A 20,910-nucleotide genomic window follows, 5' to 3' on the forward strand; every position below is an offset into this window, starting at 1 on the left:
GCCTGCACCCTCTTAGGTGTGAGTGAGTGAACACAATCCAGGTGCCTTGTAATGGGAGCCGGCCGCCTCTTTGGTGTGAGTGAGTGAACAGCTTCCAGGTGCCTTCTGATGGGCGCCTGCACCCTCTTTGTTGTGAGTGAGTGAACAGCTTCCAGGTGCCTTGTGATGGGAGCCTGCACTCTCTCTGGTGTGAGTGAGTGAACAACTCCCAGGTGCCTCGTGATGAGAGCCTGCACCCTCTTTGGTGTGAGTGAGTGAACAGCTTCCATGTGCCTTGTATGGGAGCCTGCCGCCTCTTTGGTGTGAGTGAGTGAACAACTCCCAGGACCATGTAATGGGAGCCTGCACCCTCTTTGGTGTGAGTGAGTGAACAGCTCCCAGGTGCCCTGTATCGGAGCCTGCCGCGTCTTTGGTGTGAGTGAGTGAACAGCTTCCAGGTGCCTTGTGATGGGAGCCTGCACCCTCTTTGGTGTGAGTGAGTGAGTCAAAAGCTCCCAGGTGCCTTGTGATGGGAGCCTGGACCCTCTTTCGTGTGAGTGAGTGAACAGCTCCCATGTGCCTTGTATGGGAGCCTGCCGCCTCTTTGGTGCGAGTGAGTGAACAGCTTCCAGGTGCCTTGTAATGGGAGCCGGCCGCCTCTTTGGTGTGAGTGAGTGAACAGCTTCCAGGTGCCTTGTGATGGGAGCCTGCACCCTCTTTGTTGTGAGTGAGTGAACAGCTTCCAGGTGTGTTGGACTTTGGCCCTTAGGGCAGGTTCACCCCGAGACTTTTTGCTTGAAATGGTGACCTGGAGATGGTGATTTTTGGATTCTGCGCACTTTCACTGTGTCCCAGTGGAAAGTGCGTGCGCACTCTGAGTGCATGTGCTGAGCTAGGCCTGCCCGCCCATAGGAATGCATGGGGAATGTATGTGTCCCTGGTAGTTCCTGATGCGTGGGGTGTACAGGCTTGAGTCTGGTATGTGTGAACTCGTGAGAGTGAATGCTGCGAGATGGTGTATGCAGCATGTATGTGTCTAGTAGCGAAGCGCCATTTCTAGACATGGCTGTACGTGTGCTGTGAGGGTGCTGGCGTGTGATTGGCTGGAGCTGGCTGGCATGCCAGGCTCCAGGAAGTCTGGATGGGTCTGCCCGGTGGTGAGTGGGAGATCTGCATGAGTAATGTGTGGGAGGAGTGTACCTGTGTCCTGGATGGGCTGGGTTTTCCCCACACAATGCTGGCTCCGCCCCCCTGTGGTGTGTCTAATGACCCAAGCCCTGCCAGTGAATAGAGAGGGTGGTTGAGGTAAACAGAGTACTCAAGAACCAGCTGCGACTGGTTCCGCCCCCACTCTGCACCCTCAGACAAAGGAATGCACTGTATAAAAATGGGGCTGTGTCCCCACAGAGGTTGTTCTCTTCCAGGATCCTGAGGGGGCTGCTGCTGCTGCTGCTGGGCCAGAGGACCGCCACTTGGGGTGTCTCCCTGCCTGGAGACCCAGTGAGCTGGCTCTGGGCCCAGTCTTGCCCCCCTGCCTTGCTGAAGGACTCTGCTGGACCTTTATTTTACTTATAGCGCCTGGGAGCGCTCTATTTTGGTCCTCTAGCGCTTGGGAGCGCTTGATGTTGTTCTAGCGCTTGAGAGCGCTGTATTTTGCATCTAGCGCAGGGAGCGCTTTAAATTGCCTTTTAGCGCTGAGGAGCGCTTTGTCCGCCCAAGCGAGTGCCACCTCGCTTTTATTTGTGAATTCCCGGGAGGCTACCCCGGATTGCGGCAAAAAGAAGTTCCCTTGGCCTCAGCAGCGCGACCCGGAGCCTGGGGGGCTCGTCTGCAGGGCCGCGCTGCCATTGGCTGTCTCGCCAGCCTATCACGCTTTAGCCTGGCCGGAGTGTTGCCCGGCAACGGGAGAAGCGTCCTCGAGGACGTCGGGGAAAATGGCGGCCTAATCGCGGCTGGGGCGCCGGCCGCACATACTGCCCAGGAGGAAGAAGGAGCCCAGCGTCTTGTCCTCGGCGAGGCTCTCGAGGGTGAGAGAGCCCCGCCCGCGGCCCGGTAAGGAGGAGAGCCAAGCTCCGGACGAGGAAGGAGACTGCCAGCGTCCCCGCAGCCTACGGAGAGACCGAGCCGGTGAGTGCTGGTGCTTGGGAAAGGAGAGGGGGGCGTCGGGACACATTGCCGGTGTCCGCCCCGCCCCCTCTCATTAGCGCGACCTCTGGGGGCATTGCAGGGTCGCTTGAGCCCCGAGAGGCTCAGTGCGCACCATTGCCCTGGGAGTCCCCAGGAGGGGGACTCCCGCTTACAGCACCCCCATCGTTCTAGAGCCCAGAGAGGCTCGTAAAGGCGGCATTTGTTTGTTGAGCCCGAAGAGGCTCGGGGGCATTTTCTGTATGTGAGCCTGAGAGAGGCTCTTGGGGGCATTTCTGTGGCTAGAGACCTGAGGGGCTCGAGGTGCCCCGGGGGCATCAGGTGATTTAGAGCCCAGCGAGGCTCTTGGCAGACATTGTCACTTTGAGTCCCCAGAGAGGGGACTCCCACAGAGAAGCGCCCCAGTAGTGCCTAGAGCCTAAGAGAGGCTCGGGGGCCAATTTATTTCTTGAGAGCCCAGCGAGGCTCCCACATTGGCCCCATTGTTGTTTTGAGCCCTGGAAGGCTCAAACCTTGCTGCACCAGTTGCCCAGCACTTTGTGGGCAACTGCTCCGTTTAGGCCCCCCTGGACTTTGGACACAGGGCGTCCTAGCCCCAACAAGGCCAGAGGGCCTAGGGACAGTCACAGGTGGTGACTTACGTGAGTTTGGCGCAATTGTACTTTCTATGCACCTCTGAATGTATTGTTTATGCGTCATGTGCCTTTACACCTCTGAATGAATGTTATGCATTGCATCATGTGTTTTCCTCTTACACCCCTACAGGTATTGTGATACATAGGTGGTTGTTTTCTCCCTAGTACAGGTGGTGCTAGTGAGATCCTGGTTACCAGTAATTACTGGTTGTGTGCTATTTTGTGCTATATTCTATGTACTAAGTGCTATTTCTGAAAGTGCTACTTCTGATTCCTGACAGTGGTCCAGGTGGCCCTGTCTTGTACATATCCCTTGTAAATTCTGCCCGTGCCTCTGGCACATTGTAAAGTGTGTGTTTTATCTTATGTGTTTTGGTGTAATACAAAGGCTATTTTTATATAACCTTGTGTGGAGTTTCCTTTGTGGTGGGCCTTTGGTTGTTGTTGCTGGGGTGCGTGCGCAAATACTTAGCCTACATCGCCTCCAGGTTTAGCCTTGCTGCTCGCGCCACGTTACCTAGAGGGTGAGTAGGGGTTATCTTGGCGTGTAACTCCCTTGCCCTGACTTGGGTGTGGTGGTCTCTGACTGACTTTGGCGAAAGCCCTGGCCAGCTGGGATCCCATTTCCAACAAGGTGCCTTGTGATGGGAGCCTGCACCCTCTTTGGTGTGAGTGAGTGAACAACTCCCAGGTGCCTTGTGATGGGAACCTGCACCTTCTTTGGTGTGAGTGAGTGAACAGCTCCCATTCTCTTGTGATGGGAACCTGCACCCTCTTTGGTGTGAGTGAGTGAACAGCTCCCAGGACCATGTAATGGGAGCCTGCAGCCTCTTTGGTGTGAGAGAGTGAACAGCTTCCAGGTGCCTTGTGATGGGAGCCTGCAGCCTCTTTGGTGTGAGTGAGTGAACAGCTCCCATTCTCTTGTGATGGGAACCTGCACCCTCTGTGGTGTTAGTGAGTGAACAACTCCCAGGACCTTGTAATGGGAACCTGCAGCCTCTTTGGTGTGAGTGAGTGAGTGAACAGCTCCCGGGTGCCTTGTGATGGGAGCCTGCCGCCTCTTTGGTGTGAGTGAGTGAACAGCTTCCAGGTGCCTTGTATGGGAGCCTGCCGCCTCTTTGGTGTGAGTGAACAGCTTCCAGGTGCCTCGTAATGGGAGCCTGCTGCCTCTTAGGTGTGAGGTAGTGCACAGCTCCCAGGTGCCTTGTGATGGGAGCCTGCACCCTCTTTGGTGTGAGTGAGTGAACTGCTCCCAGGTGCCTTGTGATGGGAGCCTGCACCCTCTTTGGTGTGAGGGATTGAACAGCTCCCATGTGCCTCGTGATGGGAGCCTTCTGCCTCTTTGGTGAGAGTGAGTGAACAGCTCCCGGGTGGCTCGTGATGGGAGCCTGCACCCTCTTTGCTGTGAGTGAGTGCACAGCTCCCAGGGACCTTGTGATGGGAGCCTGCACCCTCTTTGGTGTGAGTGAGTGAACAGCTCCAGGGTCCCTTGTGATGGGAGACTGCAGTCTCTTCGGTGTGAGTGAGTGAAGAGCTCCCAGGGGCTTCATGATGGGAGCCTGCACCCTCTTTGGTGTGAGTGAGTGAACAGCTCCCATTCTCTTGTGATGGGAACCTGCACCCTCTGTGGTGTGAGTGAGTGAACAACTCCCAGGACCTTGTAATGGGAGCCTGCAGCCTCTTTGGTGTGAGTGAGTGAGTGAACAGCTCCCGGGTGCCTTGTGATGGGAGCCTGCCGCCTCTTTGGTGTGAGTGAGCGAACAGCTTCCAGGTGCCTCGTAATGGGAGCCTGCTGCCTCTTAGGTGTGAGGTAGTGCACAGCTCCCAGGTGCCTTGTGATGGGAGCCTGCACCCTCTTTGGTGTGAGTGAGTGAACAGCTCCCAGGTGCCTTGTGATGGGAGCCTGCACCCTCTTTGGTGTGAGTGAGTGAACAGCTCCCGGGTGGCTCGTGATGGGAGCCTGCACCCTCTTTGGTGTGAGTGAGTGCACAGCTCCCAGGGACCTTGTAATGGGAGCCTGCACCCTCTTTGGTGTGAGTGAGTGAACAGCTTCCAGGTGCCTTGTGATGGCAGCCTGCACCCTCTTTGTTGTGAGGGATTGAACAGCTCCCATGTGCCTCGTGATGGGAGCCTTCTGCCTCTTTGGTGAGAGTGAGTGAACAGCTCCCGGGTGGCTCGTGATGGGAGCCTGCACCCTCTTTGCTGTGAGTGAGTGCACAGCTCCCAGGGACCTTGTGATGGGAGCCTGCACCCTCTTTGGTGTGAGTGAGGGAAGAGCTCCAGGGTCCCTTTTGATGGGAGACTGCAGTCTCTTCGGTGTGAGTGAGTGAAGAGCTCCCAGGGGCTTCATGATGGGAGCCTGCACCCTCTTTGGTGTGAGTGAGTGAACAGCTCCCAGGGACCTTGTGATGGGAGACTGCAGTCTCTTCGGTGTGAGTGAGTGAAGAGCTCCCAGGGGCTTCATGATGGGAGCCTGCACCCTCTTTGGTGTGAGTGAGTGAACAGCTCCCAGGTGCCTCGTGATGGGAGCCTGCACCCTCTTTGGTGTGAGTGAGTGAGTGAACAGCTCCCAGGTGCCTAGTGATGGGAGCCTGCACCCTCTTCGGTTTGAGTGAGTGAACAGCTTCCACGTGCCTTGTGATGGGAGCCTGCACCCTCTTCGGTTTGAGTGAGTGAACAGCTTCCACGTGCCTTGTGATGGGAGCCTGCACCCTCTTTGGTGTGAGTGAGTGAGTCAAAAGCTCCCAGTTGCCTTGTATGGGAGCCTGCCGCCTCTTTGGTGTGAGTGAGTGAACAGCTCCCAGGTGCCTTGTGATGGGAGCCTGCACCCTCTTTGGTGTGCTTGAGTCAACAGCTTCCAGGTGCCTTGTGATGGGAGCCTGCCGCCTCTTTGGTGTGAGTGAGTCAACAGCTCCCAGGTGCCTTGTGATGGGAGCCTGCACCCTCTTTGGTGTGAGTGAGTGAACAGCTCCCATTCTCTTGTGATGGGAACCTGCACCCTCTTTGGTGTGAGTTAGTGAGTAAACAACTCCCATTCTCTTGTAATGGGAGCCTGCAGCCTCTTTGGTGTGAGTGAGTGAACAACTCCCAGGTGCCTTGTGATGGGAGCCTGCACCCTCTTTGGTGTGAGTGAGTGAACAGCTCCCGTGTGCCTTGTAATGGGAGCCGCCCGCCTCTTTGGTGTGAGTGAGTGAACAGCTTCCAGGTGCCTTGTGATGGGAGCCTGCATTCTCTTTGGTGTGAGTGAGTGAACAACTCCCAGGTGCCTTGTGATGGGAGCCTGCACCCTCTTTGGTGTGAATGAGTGAGTGAACAGCTCCAGGGTGCCTTGTGATGGGATCCTGCACCCTCTTTGGTGTGAGTGAGTGATTAACTCCCAGGTGCCTTGTGATGTGAGCCTACCCCTTGTAGTAGGGCCGAGCCTTACATTCACACAGTGTTAAGTTAGCATGGGTTTATTAGAAGCTTAAACGCCGTTTTTGCTTTCCTGCTCTGCTTTGCACACGACACGCACTTGCGATATTGTTTAGAGAAGGCTGAGTATTTTTCTTCACATGAGAATAGCTTGTTAACCTACACTTCTAAACTGCCTCGCTAGTTTAGTCTGCACATGGAGAGCCAAGCCTTTCAAGGTTATCTTGGACACTGTGTCTGTTATTCGGAATGATCCTTGCACGTTCTAGCCATAACACATCTGCAGCTTTGGCCACCTCTGATACTGGCGCGTTTAATAATGCACTGTGCAGTTATGATCAGACACACTTGGAAAACATTCGTATCCTGACAGCTTGTGCAGAACTCGATGTGATCCACTACTGCTAAGTACCAGAGGTATGGGGCCACCCATGTAATCCTGAGACCTTCTTTAGTTATAAACTAACTCACTCATGGGAGGGTGAAATCTAGGTACATTTTAAACCTGTTTCCCGTTAGCATTATAAGATGCTTTCTCCCTTTGTATTTTATGGAATAGTAACAATGCTGACAACCTTGTTTCTGATAATACGTTTGCTTGTATTATCTATTTATTTATTTTATTTTATTTATTTCACTTATATAGCGCAACAGCTACCCAACAAAGGGTTTCCCTGCGCTAGTGATTCAATGGTATGTTACAGGACAAGGCATTTTCAAATGTTGAACAGCCAGGTTTTTAAGGCTTTTCTGAATTTCACGTAACTCATCTCATTACGTATTGCGTGTGGCATAGCATTCCATAGTGAAGGTCCAAGAAACGCAAAGGATTTTCCACCCATGCGTGATAATTTTATTTTGGGGATCACAAAGTAATTAGCTGTTGCAGATCGAAGAGTCCGGGAGGGATGATAGAGATGGACTAGTTTTTGTAAGTACTTAGGGGCATTTTTAGTGGAAATCTTATGCATAAAGCAGAGGGATTTAAATTGAATCCGGTTCTCTGTTCTCAACCAGTGTAACTCCTGAATATATTTGGAGGTTGATGAGGAAATGGGGATTTTCCATAACAGTCTCGCCGCCGAGTTTTGCACTGTCTGCAATCTGCAGATCGTTGCCTTTTTTGCCCCCAAATATAGCACATTGCCATAGTCAAGCCTGGATGTTATTAAGGCGTTGATGACCGTTTTCTTAGTGGATTCGGGAAGCATCCAGCAGATCTTTTTGAGCCATTTTAATATGGCGAAGCAAGTGGCCGATGTCTTCACAGCTTGCTGATGCATGTTCAGGGAGTCATCAACAATTAACCTAAATTTCGGGCCTGCGTAGCCGGAACCGGGGGAGTACCCATTTCAGATGGCCAATGTTGGGGTCCCCACAGTTCTTTATTTTTTCCCAGGACAATTAACTCGGTCTTATCACCGTTCAGTTTAAGAAAGTTTTCTTGCATCCACCCTGCAATCTTTCCCAATCCTAGTTTTAAGGTGGAAGGATTGTCACTTTCCGCAGAGGAAAGAGAGAAGAGAAGCTGAGAATCGTCAGCATAGGAAAACATTTGTAATCCAGTCTCTTCCACTACTTTAGCAAGCGGGCTCATGTATAAATTAAAGAGTAGCGGGCTCAAAATCGAGCCCTGCGGTACTCCATGTTTGAAAGTCAGGGTGTCTGAGCAGCCAGATTGAGAGAAAACTTGAAATGTGCGATTATCCAACAATGATTTAATCCAATTGAGGGCTGCACCTCGAATGCCTATGGAATAAAGTATCCGCATAAGTACCGCATGTGACACCGTATCGAATGCGGCACTAAGATCGAGAAGCACAAGTGCCACCGTTTCTCCTCTGTCCAACATAGCACGGATGCTCTCTGTTACACCTAGCAAGGTAGTCTCAGTAGAGAAGCCTGAGCGAAAAAAAGTATTTTTGAAAGGATGGGCAGGAGAGAGATTGGCCGAAAATTAGAGGGCAGATTAGGGTCAGCACCTGTTTTCTTTAGCAGCGGATGAATCATTGCGTGTTTCCATTCATCTGGCACATATTCTTCCTGAAGGGATGCATTTAAAAGGTCGGTGATGATGGCCATAGCTCCCCTGTTAAGTTGTTTTAAGAATGAGCATGGCAAAGGGTCTTTGTGCGAACCCGATTTGATCGTATTGAGTAGCTCAAAGACGATATTGATATTAAGCATAGGCCAGTTTTCTAATGTGACGGGAGGAATATCAAGGGCGCTAGGGCCTGGTGTGTTAGTATGATTGCTCAATCTATCAGATAGGATATTAGGGACAGTCATGTTTGCCTTATTTTGTTCATTTTGTGCTTGTTTAATGCCCTGATATATTTTATCAACTTTATTTACAAAGAAAGTAGCCAATTGGTCACACTGTGTTTTATTCAGGTCTGGCGTGGTTCGTGTGGTATTTGAGCCAGCCAGCTCTTTCACTGTTTTAAAAAGTGTTTTAGATTGATTTAGGGCCTCTGAAATTTTGGTACATACAAATTCAGCTTTAACTTTACTACACATCGTTTGATAGTTTGTTAATTTTGTTTTATATTCTTTCTTTGCTTCTGGAGAATAGGTCTTCCTCCACTGACACTCAGCGTTTTTACATCTGGTTTTTCTTGCTTTAATATCTCATTAAACCAAGGAGCAGGGGGGGCGGTGATTGTTACCTTTTAACTTCGTTTTAGGCAAACATGAATCAATGGCTGTCATGAGCCATTTTTGAACTGATATCGATAGATTTTGAACCATTAACTTGGTACAGGGTAGATGTGCTTCCAAAAAAGTATTAAGCATGTCAATATCTAATTTTTTCCACTTCCTAACGAATTGGGTAGGAGCCGGTATTTTGTCCTTATTCGACAGTTGTACTTGAAGTGAAAATTTGTTAGGAAAACGGTCTGACCAGGGAACAGGTAGTGCAGGAAAGATGGTGATGTCATTAATGTTGGAAAAAATAGGATCCAACAAGTGACCGGCAATATGCGTGGGTCCAGAGTTTTTCAAAATCGGGTTGCGGGACGCTAGATCAGCTATAAATTCAGTGGCAGTTATACAGTCCCCTTTATCCAAATGCAGGTTCATATCACCAATGATTGTGAAATTGGCAGTTTTCATTACTAAGGGGCCAATAAGTTCTGACATGCTTGTCAACCAGTTTGACTTCGCACCTGGCGGTCGATAGATAAGTGCTCCTGAAAAGGTGTAATTTGGGGCTAGTATAAGTTTGAAAATAGCACCTTCACAGCCGGAACATGGGAATCTGTTGAATTCAAAGTTGTAAACTTTTTAAAAAATAATTGCTATTCCTCCACCTAACTTATTTTTCCGGTCTAGTCTCATAATGGCGTATGAGTCCGGGAGAGCCACGGCAATATCCGGTCCGGAGCTTTCCTGAAGCCATGCTTCTGTTATGAACATGGCATCTGGTGCCTCGTCCAGTAGTAAATTAAATATCTCAGTCTTGTGCTTAGGTAGGGAACGACAGCTCAGACTGAGAAATAAGAATGATTTAGATTCATAATTAGGATGTTTCTTGCTAGCTCTATCCTCCGTAGCTTTCGTCCCTACAGGATTTATGGAGAGTATGCAATTTTGACATGCAACTTTCTCCCTGCCTAACTCCAAAAGACTACAGGAATGGTGTCTTGGGGGTCTCAAGGCCTGCAATTGCTCAGAGGTATATTTTATGAATATAGGTGCAGACTTAAGTTCATGTATCTCTCCCACGGATGGTCCCTGCTGTTGGTCCTTGGGGTGTAGTGAAGTTTGAGCCATATCCCTAGGGCTCGTCCGAGGCGCGGATGAGCGCAGACGGGCTGACTTTGGCGTGACTCCGGCGCTGAACGAGGCGCGTCCGCCAAGCGCATCCGCTAACGCGGAGAGCGTCCGTTTCCTTATGTAGGGATGGCTAGAGTGCTGTCAAAGCTGCCGCCTCCCACCCAAGATGTCTGCCGTTGGGAATATTTTCCCTTGGACTCGGTACACAGCCCTAAAATCGGCTGTGACCGTCAAAGTGCGCGGAAGGGATTAACGAGGGCAGATTACTAGGGTATGTGCAAGTAAGTGAAAAATAAAAATAAGATTTAAAAATCGCCGTATAAAATTACAATTAACACACGCTCGTATTCAGCAGGTTAACGCACAATTTCAGCAGCAGTCTACCTCCCGGCTAATCGCCTCAGGAGGGGTCCAATTCAATTAAACAAATGCACGAATCTAAGGTACTGCGCATGAGATCACGGCGTTAGAAATAAACATTTCAAACTTGCAGGTGTCTCTATTTACTCCTTGTTTTGGACTGGTATAAGACTGTAGCGAAAGAGGGCTCTTGTTATCCACCTTACCTGAGGTAACCTAAGTTGCATGTTCTGGGTTGACTAATAAAATATCCCAAAACCCTAACACACACTGACCCCTAAAAATACCCCAGCACCCCAAAACCTTAAATACACCCTATACCACCTACACCCCAAAACCCTAACCCACCCTGACCCTAAAAATACCCCAGTACCCCAAAACCTAAATGCACTCTGAACCTCAAAAATACAGAAGCATCTCAAAACCTTAAATACACCCTGACCTCTCAGAATACCACATGCACCCCAAAACCCTAACCCACCCTGACCCCTACAAATACCCCAGTACCCCAAAACCTAAAAGCACCCTGAACCCTAAAATTACCCCCTACACCCCAAAACCCTAACCTAGCCTGACCCCTAACATTACCCCAGCACCCCAAAACCTAAACGCAACTTAATTTGCACAGTAACTCCATTATACTTAGTAGGTGCATGCTACGTAATGGAACATGCTAAGTAAATGCATGCTAAGTAAATGCATGCTAAGTAATGGCATCTGTGAACTAAAATATGCGTGGTAATGGTAACACGAAGTAATGACCGCGTAGTAAAGGTAGAATACCCGGGAAAAGACTTTGGCTACATTCTGCTGCATGATCATGTCTGCTATGTGTGGACCAGGATGTCTTTGCCTCTTGATCACTTTGCTGGCCTGGGCCACATCAATGCGCACTGCACCCTCACTTTGTTTCTATGGCACCACAACTATAGGCGACATCAATGGTGCAAGATAAGTTGAGCACTCAATGATGTCTTGGTTTCGAAAACATTTCTAGTTCTTTCTCAAAAGCTCCTTGCAAGTGGAAAGTGACTCTGTGGTGCCGCTGGGCTGCAGGACGAATGTCCTCATAGATGTGAAGTTGCACTTGTATCTATGACTGGGCGGTAATCGCAAAAAATTGAGATTACCTATATTTGCGAATGCACAAAGGTACATACATTACAAAAGGCCTTTTTGCTTTCGTAAACGGGCGATTCTGAGAATCAGCCCGTTTGCGAGCGCAAAAAGCCTTGATACATCTGGCCCCAAATGACTTCCATTGTTTCATTTGGCGGCTTGCTAATGTTGTTTGTTCTCCCTTGCAAGAAGCACAACTTACATATGCCTGCTGTTCATTGGCCAATGCCATCTTTGCACATCCATCTCAACTAGTACTTGATAATGACATCGACAAGCCTTTGCAGGATGAACTTGACAACAATCGACTTTGTCTGGTTTCTCTTCGTCGTAACTGATGTGTCCTTTTGGCTTTGTGGGCCTGGCGAGACTGCGTCAGAAACCTTCTGCTATCCACTTTTTCTACTCGCTGTGACGTAGCTAGATTCTCTTTTGCTTTCAAAATGTTAAGAAGTGTTTTTCTGTGCCCCAACCTTGGCACATTTCTCCTATGGCAGGGCATTTGCCATCATGGCAAAATGAAAACCCACATCAGAAACACAACTTTATCTTATTTGAAGGTATTGACTTCCATGCATCTACTTTGTACTTGGGTTGGCTTTTCACGATCAATGCCTATTCACTTTTCGCTATTCCAACTTCCACATGAGTGGCTTGTCGATCTGCTCTTTCTACTGCTCTTGCAGTCATTAGTATTTTCTTTAAGCTGAGCGGCTCTTTCATCATGCGTCTTCTTAAAGAGTCTGAAAGACAGCCATTGAAGACTTGAAGACGTATGGCTTCTTCATTAAATTCACTAACCTTGCAGTGTTTTATAAGCACATCAAGTCCCTCAACAAACTCATCCATCGTTCGACTATTTTGCTGTCGTGCTTAATTGAAAATGTACCTTTCATAGCCGACATTAGGCATCGGATTGAACTTGGCACCCAATGCTTCGGGTAAAATATTGCATCAGGTTGTGATATTGATCATTTTTTTCAATCCAACACCAGCAACATCCTTTAAGTACTTAATTATTTTGTTATCATCTCCTCATCTTATCTAAAGTAAGATTCTTTAAGTAGTTCTTTATTTTGTCATCATTTACTTCTCATCTCATCTAAAGTAAGATTCTTTAAGTACTTATTTATTTTGTCATCATCTACTTCTCACCTCATCTAAAGTAAGATTCTTTAAATACTTCTTTATTTTGTTATCATCTACTTTTCATCTCATCTAAAGTAAGATTCTTTAAGTACTTCTTTATTTTGTTATCATCTACTTCTCATCTCATCTATAGTAAGATTCTTTAAGTACTTCTTTATGTTGTTATCATCTACTTCTTCCAGGGCATTATAGAAATAATTTAATGACTTGATTCATGCAGTCCACCTTGCACCAATGTTCTGCTTCTTAGCGGTGTCCAATGGTTGGCAAAGGTCTCAGAAACGCAGCGGCATTGTATTTCGCCGTCTATTCTACTCCAATTGAAACTACACGCTGTTCAGATCAAGTGGAGGTCGTAAGGTATCATCTTCTTTCCTGAAGGTAAGTAACACTTTTGTCTCTCATACTTGTTCATCATTTTTGTTAGCTTTTTGCATAGCACCTGGTTGTGGCTGCCTTTAGTGTTTCACTTGGTATGGATGATGGCTCTGTGTTATGCTGGGGCACAGTATGTCTTCTTTTGGCATTACCACTGGGTTTCTGGTGGGATTTCCAAATGTGCTTCTCTGCAGGGTCTTCAACTTCTTCAAGGGTCATATATGGGCTGGAGCAGGGATTTGATTCCACACACGCCACCTTTGAATGGCTTTTCTTCAAAATGGATACACATGGCACACATGTGGAGTTTACAGTCATGTTGCAAACTTCCAGTCTTGCTTCTTCAGGACACAGATCCCACACTCATCACCAGTTGTAGTGTCACACCGGCCCGGGAGCATGCAAATGAATATAACACACACAGATGTCTGGACTATCTATCTTTTTTTCCTCTGCGTACATTCTTTGATTACGTCATAAACTTTAATAACAATGCCTTAACACATACCAGCCAATTACGCAGTTCCTCTGTTGAGTCCGCCAAGAACCGTAAGGGTCCTTGCACACATACTATCATGACACTACACCCTTAACCACCCACAAGTTTCTATGGTTCACTCTACAGTAAGGTACAGTGGGGGCACTCGGAAAGCATTGAGGGACAGAGGACTGGACAATTCCATTAACCAGCCCCAGCCTTCCAAGGAACACCCTGCAGTAGGGTACATTGGGGCACTGGGAGAAACAGGATGGACAGAAACCAGGACTGTAGCCCAAAACACCCCCATTCTTCTAAGGTTCACTCTACAGTAGGGTACAGTGTGGCACTGGGAGAGATAGGATGGACAGAAACCAGGAATGTAGCCCTAACCACCCCCCATTCCACTAAGGTACACTCTACAGTCAGTAGCTTACAGCACTTGAAACCACTTGATGGACAGAAACCAGGGCAGTACCCCTAACCATCCCCCAGGCTTCTAGGGTACACTCTACAGTCAGTAGCTTACAGTAAGAGCACTTTAAACCACTTGATGAGCAGAAGCAAGGACTGTACCCCTCACCCCGGCCTCTCAGGGTGCACTCTACAGTAAGGTACAGTGGGAACACTTGGAGCTACGTGACAGACAGAAGCTGGGACTGTACCCCTAACCACCCATTCAGCCATCTAAGATACACTGTACATATAGGGTACAGTGCAGTGTCTTGCCCACCCTCATACCCCCATAAGGGTCCCCCCAGAGCAATACAGTGTGGACCAGAGCAGGTGATTAGGATGAATGCTGCTGATGCTGTTAGTACAGTGCTACCCTCCAAGCTTCCCACTGGTGCTGTGTGAACATTCCTGCACCTAAGCTTCCTCACCCCCCTAGTACCACCACTGGTGCCATGTGTACAGTGCTACCCCCTATACCCTCTAGGGACCACCACAGGTGCTGTGTGTACAGTGCACCCACTATACCCACTATGCACCACCACAGGTGCTGTGTGTACAGTGTTAACCTTTAACCCTCTGTACCACCACCACTGGTGCTATGTGTGCAGTGCTAGCCCACAAGCCTTACCCAGCACCACCACTGGTATAGTATGTACAGTGCTACCTTCCAAAACTCCCACACTGGTGCTGTGTGTACAGGGCTACCACCTAAGCCTCCCTACCACCACTGGTACTGTGCACACAATGCTACCCCTCAGCCTCCAGTACCACCACTGGCGTTGTGTGTGCAGTGCTAGCCCCAAAGCATCCTCCAGCACCACCACAATGTTGTGTGTGCAGTGTTAGCCACAAAGCCTCCTCCAGCACTACACTGGCGTTGTGTGTGCAGTGCTAACCACAAAGCCTCCTCCAGCACCACCACCGGTGCTGTGTGTGCAGTGCTAGCCCCTAAGCCTCCTCCAGCACCACCACTGGTGATGTGTGTGCAGTGCTAACCACAAAACCTCCTCCAGCACCACCACTGGTGCTGTGTGTGCAGTGCTAGCCCACAAGCCTTACTCAGCACCTCTACTAGTATATTTTGTACAGTGCTACCCTCCAAAACTCCCCCAGCACCGCCACTGGTGCTGTGTGTACAGGGCTTCCACCTAAGCCTCCCTACCACCACTGGTGCTGTGCACACAATGCTACCCCTCAGCATCCAGTACCACCACTGGCATTGTGTGTGCAGTGCTTGCCCCATAGCCTACCCCAGCACTACCACTGGTGCTGTGTGTGCAGTGCTAGCCCCAAAGCGTACTCTAGCACCACCACTGGTGCTGTGTGTGCAGTGCTACCCACAAAGCCTCCTCCAGCACCACCACCAGAGCTGTGCGTACAGTGTTACCCTCCAAACCTCCCCAAGCACCACTACTGGTGATGTGTGTGCAGTGCTACCCCATTAGCCTCCAGCACCACCACCGGTGCTGTGTGTGCATTGCTATGTACAAAGCCTCCTCCAGCACCACCACTGGTGCGGTGTGTGCAGTGCTAGCCGCAAAGCCTCCTCCAGTACCACTGATCCAGCGGCGTACCGACAACGGGATACTCCAATACCATATACTCACTAAGTATGGGCGGAAAATTCGTATCGCTCGTGAAATTTGCGGATTTTTGGCAATTTCGCGATCCGCAAATTGCGCGAAATTGCCAAAAAATTTGCAAATCCCGAGTTCGTGAATTTTTTTTGCTTGTTCACGCCTCAAAGTTATTGTTGTTATTGTTGTTATTGTTATTTTTGATTTATAATGCGCTCAATCACCTACAGGCCTCTAAGCGCTCGGGAATCGATGGTAAACAACAACTTTAACAAAACAGAAAGGAATCCACTAGCCTAGATGGTTCACAAAGACCTCCTAAACAGCAACGTTTTCAACCCCTTTCTAAAACGTAGGAGATTCTCTTCCCTGCGCAGTGACTCAGGAAGTGTGTTCCATAGCTGAGGAACCAGCACCGAAAAGGCTCTTCCGCCCTTTACAATCTCGTGCGCGCTGCATTGACTTACCATGAGTCTGCGTTCGCTGATGAGTTTTCCTCCATGTTCGCATGCGCTGCCGGATTTTGGTAGCTGGCCGCGCGACGCCATGATCGCGAACACGTCGTTGCGACCTAAAACAGGAAATTGAGCATGCGAACACGTCCTTTTGACCCGAAACAGTAAAAAGGTATTGCGAGCAGGCTGATTAAGTGGAAACAACATGTTCGCGACCGTTGTGACCGCATGCGCAAGTTCGCGTTCCCGAACAAGTAAAAAAAATCTTGCAAACTCGCAAAAAAAAAAAGAAATCGCTAGCTCGCAAATTTTGGCGGATTTTGGGAATCGCTATTACGAATTCGCCAGAATTCGCATATCGTGAATTTACAGAATCCGCCCATACTTAATACTTACCTGGGCCCATAAACACACACAATTGAGTAAACCACTGGAGTCAAAGTTTATGATTTTTCCACCCTTCCATATTGATTATTCCTTACTCTTAACCCACCTTTCACTGATCAAAAAGTTCTTTCCTCTGGTCGATGGACCATTAGTTGAACTAGCTGATGGTGAAAAACTACTTATTTTAACTTTTATATCTTAAAGTAAATAACCACAGACTCGGTTAAGTTTTAAGTCTTTATCTAAATTAATTGCATGCGAGCCACTTCAAAGTACAGTACAGTCACCTTCACTCATAGGAGAGAAGCTTCAATTAATCAAATCATCAACACCTACTCCAAACTTGCAATGACTTATGCTCAGAAAGGAGCGGACAGAGAGAAAAGAACATCTGCGAATTCACGAAATTATAATCACCTAGGATGGTGTGAAGACCAACCCCCTGGCCAAAGGGCTGGTAAGGGTCCCCCGGGATAATTCAGGAGATAAAGTCTTCAGGACAGGATAGATGACCTCTCTAACACCGACGGTCGCGTCGCACCCCTCTCTGACACTATCTTCCACCTCGAGATTCTTCTACGATCTTCTTTCTAACTTAATTAGGTTGAGATAATAGATTCTGCATTCGATTCTTCATTAGCGTCTCACGGCTTCTCTCCCAGAATCACCTGCTACACCGACAGCATTCCGAGCTCTGCAGCATTCAGCATCGATGTCTCTCTAACGAACTAAAAACAACCGCAATTATACCTTTTTGTTCCTCATGTACCACCCACTAAAGTTTCAATATCATACAAATACTAATTCTGATTGGTCAGGCAAGTGGAGGAAAATCATCACACCATGCTTCCATATCACTCTTTTCAGTTAGCCCTTTGTTAACAAACCCATCCCCTGAATTTTTATTCATATTTTATTTTCCCACCCGCATTCACATTTACATCTGCAACAAATGCTTAATGTTAATATGTTGTCTCATTATTTAGGTCCTTCACTGCCGGTTCTCAGGCTTCAGGCAGACTGTGGCCTTGTAATCTTCTTGACCCACACGTCATTCTTCTGGGCTGATTTTCAGTTGTCATGTACAAAACTCACGGGACTCAGCTCACTTCAGACATACATGAGAGGCCCAAATGCGCATTAGTGATAAAGTAAGAAAGACACATGTTACTTTCAAGAATAAATGGTTTCACTGAATACCACCCATCTCTACTCTAACCCCCTCTACTTATTAATACTTTCCATGCTTTAGCATTAGTTAAGTAGCTCGATTCCGTTTCAGCTAAGCGGATGCCATGCACGCGAGTCTTCAAGACTCCATGTTATTGCTTTTTGCTCATGCGCAAGAATTTTCCTCCAAACTTTTAGTACGTCACACTACGTAGATGGAAGTTGACGCATGCGCAGTAAATATTTCCCTATTGAAGAGTTTTTTATTAGTTCGTTCGAATGGTTTCATTGGTAAACACATACGCAAGCTTCTCTAACCCTCGTTTTTATGTGGTGTGCATTAACATTTTACACAATATTTAATTAATAACATGTTAGGAAGTTAAGTGAGAGGATTGCTTCTGAGCAAGTCTCTTTTCTACGAGTCCTGCTCCATCACCAACACTGGTGCTGTGTGTGCAGTGTTACCCTCCAACCCTCCCCAAGCAGCACTACTGGTCCAGTGTGTGCAGTCCTCGCCACAAAGCCTCCTCCAGCACCACCACTGGAGCTGTGTGTGCAGTGCTAACCCCTAAGCCTCCTCCGGCACCACCACCGGTGCTGCATGTGCAGTGCTACCCACAAAGCCTCCACCAGCACCACCGCTGGTGCTGTGTATGCAGTGCTAGTCACAGAGCCTCTCCAAGCCCCACCGCTGCTCCTGTGTGTGCAGTCTTTGCCACAAAGTGTCCTCCAGCACCACCACCGGTGATGTGTGTGCAGTGCTATCCCCTAAGCCTCCCCTAGCACCAACACTGGTGCTGTGTGTGCAGTGCTAGGCACAAAGCCTCCTCCGGCACCACCACTGTTGCTGTGTGCAGTGCTTCCCACAAAGCCTCCTCCAGCACCACCACCGGTGCTGTGTGTGCAGTGCTGGTCCCTAAAACTCCCCTAGCACCACCATTGGTGCTGTGTGTGCAGTACTAGCCCCTAAGCCTCCTCCAGCACCACCACCGTTGCTGTGTGTGCAGTGCTAGCCCCTAAGCCTCCTCCAGCACTACCACCGTTGCTGTGTGTGCATTGCTTGCCACAAAGCCTCCTCCAGCACCATCACCGGAGCTGTGTGTGCAGTGCTTGCCACAAAGCCTCCTCCAGCACCACCACCGGTGCTGTGTGTGCAGTGCTAGCCCCTAAGCATCCTCCGGCACCACCACTGGTGTTGTGTGTGCAGTGCTAACCCCTAAGAATCCCCTAGCACCACCACGGGTGCTGTGTGTGCAGTGCTAAACCCTAAGTCTCCCCTAGTACCCCCACTGGTGCTGTGTGTGCAGGCTAACCCCTAAACCTCCTCCGGCACCACCACTGGTGCTTTGTGTGCAGTGCTAGGCACAAAACCTCCTCCGGCACCACCACTGGTGCTGTGTGTGCAGTGCTACCCCCTTAGCCTCCAGTACTACCACTGGTGCTGTGTGTGCAGTGCTTGCCACAAAGCCTCCTCCAGCACCACCACCGTTGCTGTGTGTACAGTGCTTGTCACAAAGGCTCCTCCAGCAGCACCACCGTTGCTGTGTGTGCAGTGCTTGCCACAAAGCCTCCTCCAGCACCACCACCGTTGCTGTGTGTACAGTGCTTGCCACAACGCATCCTCCAGCACCACCACCGGTGCTGTGTGTGCAGTGCTTGCCCCTAAGCCTCCTCCAGCACCACCACTGGTGATGTGTGTGCAGTGCTTGCCACAAAGCCTCCTCCAGCACCACCACTGGCGCTGTGTGTGCAGTGTTTGCCCCTAAGCCTCCTCCAGCACCACCACTGGTGATGTGTGTGCAGTGCTTGTCACAAAGCCTCCCCCAGCTGTGTGTGCAGTGTTTGCCCCTAAGCCTCCTCCAGCACCACCACTGGTGATGTGTGTGCAGTGCTTGTCACAAAGCCTCCTCCAGCACCACCACTGGTGCTGTGTCTGCAGTGTTTGCCCCTAAGCCTCCTCCGGCTCCACCACTGGTGATGTGTGTGCAGTGCTTGTCACAAAGCCTCATCCAGCACCACCACTGGTGCTGTGTGTGCAGTGTTTGCCCCTAAGCCTCCCTTAACACCCCCACTGGTGCTGTGTGTGCAGTGTTTGTCACAAAGCCTCCTCCAGCACCACCACTGGTGCTGTGTGTGCAATGTTTGCCCCTAAGCCTCCCTTAGCCCCCCACTGGTGCTGTGTGTGCAGTTATTTGCCCCTAAGCCTCCCTTAGCACCCCCACTGGTGCTGTGTGTGCAGTTTTTGTCACAAAGCCTCCTCCAGCACCACCACTGGTGCTGTGTGTGCAGTGTATGCCCCTAAGCCTCCTCCAGCACCACCACTGGTGCTGTGTGTGCAGTGTTTGCCCCTAAGCCTCCCTTAGCACCCCCACTGGTGCTGTGTGTGCAGTGCTTGCCCCTAAGCCTCCCTTAGCACCCCCACTAGTGCTGTGTGTGCAATGTTTGTCACAAAGCCTCCTCCAGCACCACCACTGGTGCTGTGTGTGCAGTGTATGCCCCTAAGCCTCCTCCAGCACCACCACTGGTGCTGTGTGCAGTGTTTGCCCCTAAGCCTCCCTTAGCACCCCCACTGGTGCTGTGTGTGCAGTGTTTGTCACAAAGCCTCCTCCAGCACCACCACTGGTGCTGTGTGTGCAGTGTAAGCCCCTAAGCCTCCTCCAGCACCACCACTGGTGCTGTGTGTGCAGTGTTTGCCCCTAAGCCTCCCTTAGCACCCCACCGGTATTGTGTGTGCATTGCTAACCCCTAAGACTCCCCTAGCACCACCACTGGTGCTGTGTGTGCAGTGCTAACCCCTAAGCCTCCCTTAGCAGCCCCACCAGTGCTGTGTGTGCAGTGCTTGCCCCTAAGCCTTGTCCAGCACCCCCACCGGTGATGTGTGTGCAGTGCTAACCCCTACGAATCCCTTAGCACCCCCACCGGTGCTGTGTGTGCAGTGCTAGCCCCTACGAATCCCTTAGCACCCCCACCGGTGCTGTGTGTGCAGTGCTAGCCACTAAGCTTCCCCTAGCACCACCACTGGTGCTGTGTGTGCAGTGCTAACCCCTAAGAATCCCCTAGCACCACCACTGGTGCTGTGTGTGCAGTGCTTGCCCCTAAGCCTCCCTTAGCACCCCCACCTGTGCTGCGTGTAGCAGTGCTAGCCCCTAAGACCCCCCTAGCGCCACCACCGGTGCTGCGTGTGTAGTGCTTGCCCCATTAGCCTCCAGTACTTTCGCTGGTGCTGTGTGTGCAGTGCTTGCCCCTAAGCCTCGTCCAGCACCCCCACCGGTGATGTGTGTGCAGTGCTAACCCCTACGAAACCCCAACCACTGTCCCTCCGGGCAGGTCACCCCCCGAGCACACTCCCCGTGAGTGAGCCCGGCCCCTGATGCCGCCTCTGCCCTGAGCTGTGCCCTGTGCCCTGCGCATCTCTGCCAGATCCG

The sequence above is a fragment of the Lissotriton helveticus genome, chromosome 5_1 (assembly GCF_964261635.1).
Source record: "Lissotriton helveticus chromosome 5_1, aLisHel1.1, whole genome shotgun sequence".
Taxonomy (NCBI): domain Eukaryota; kingdom Metazoa; phylum Chordata; class Amphibia; order Caudata; family Salamandridae; genus Lissotriton; species Lissotriton helveticus.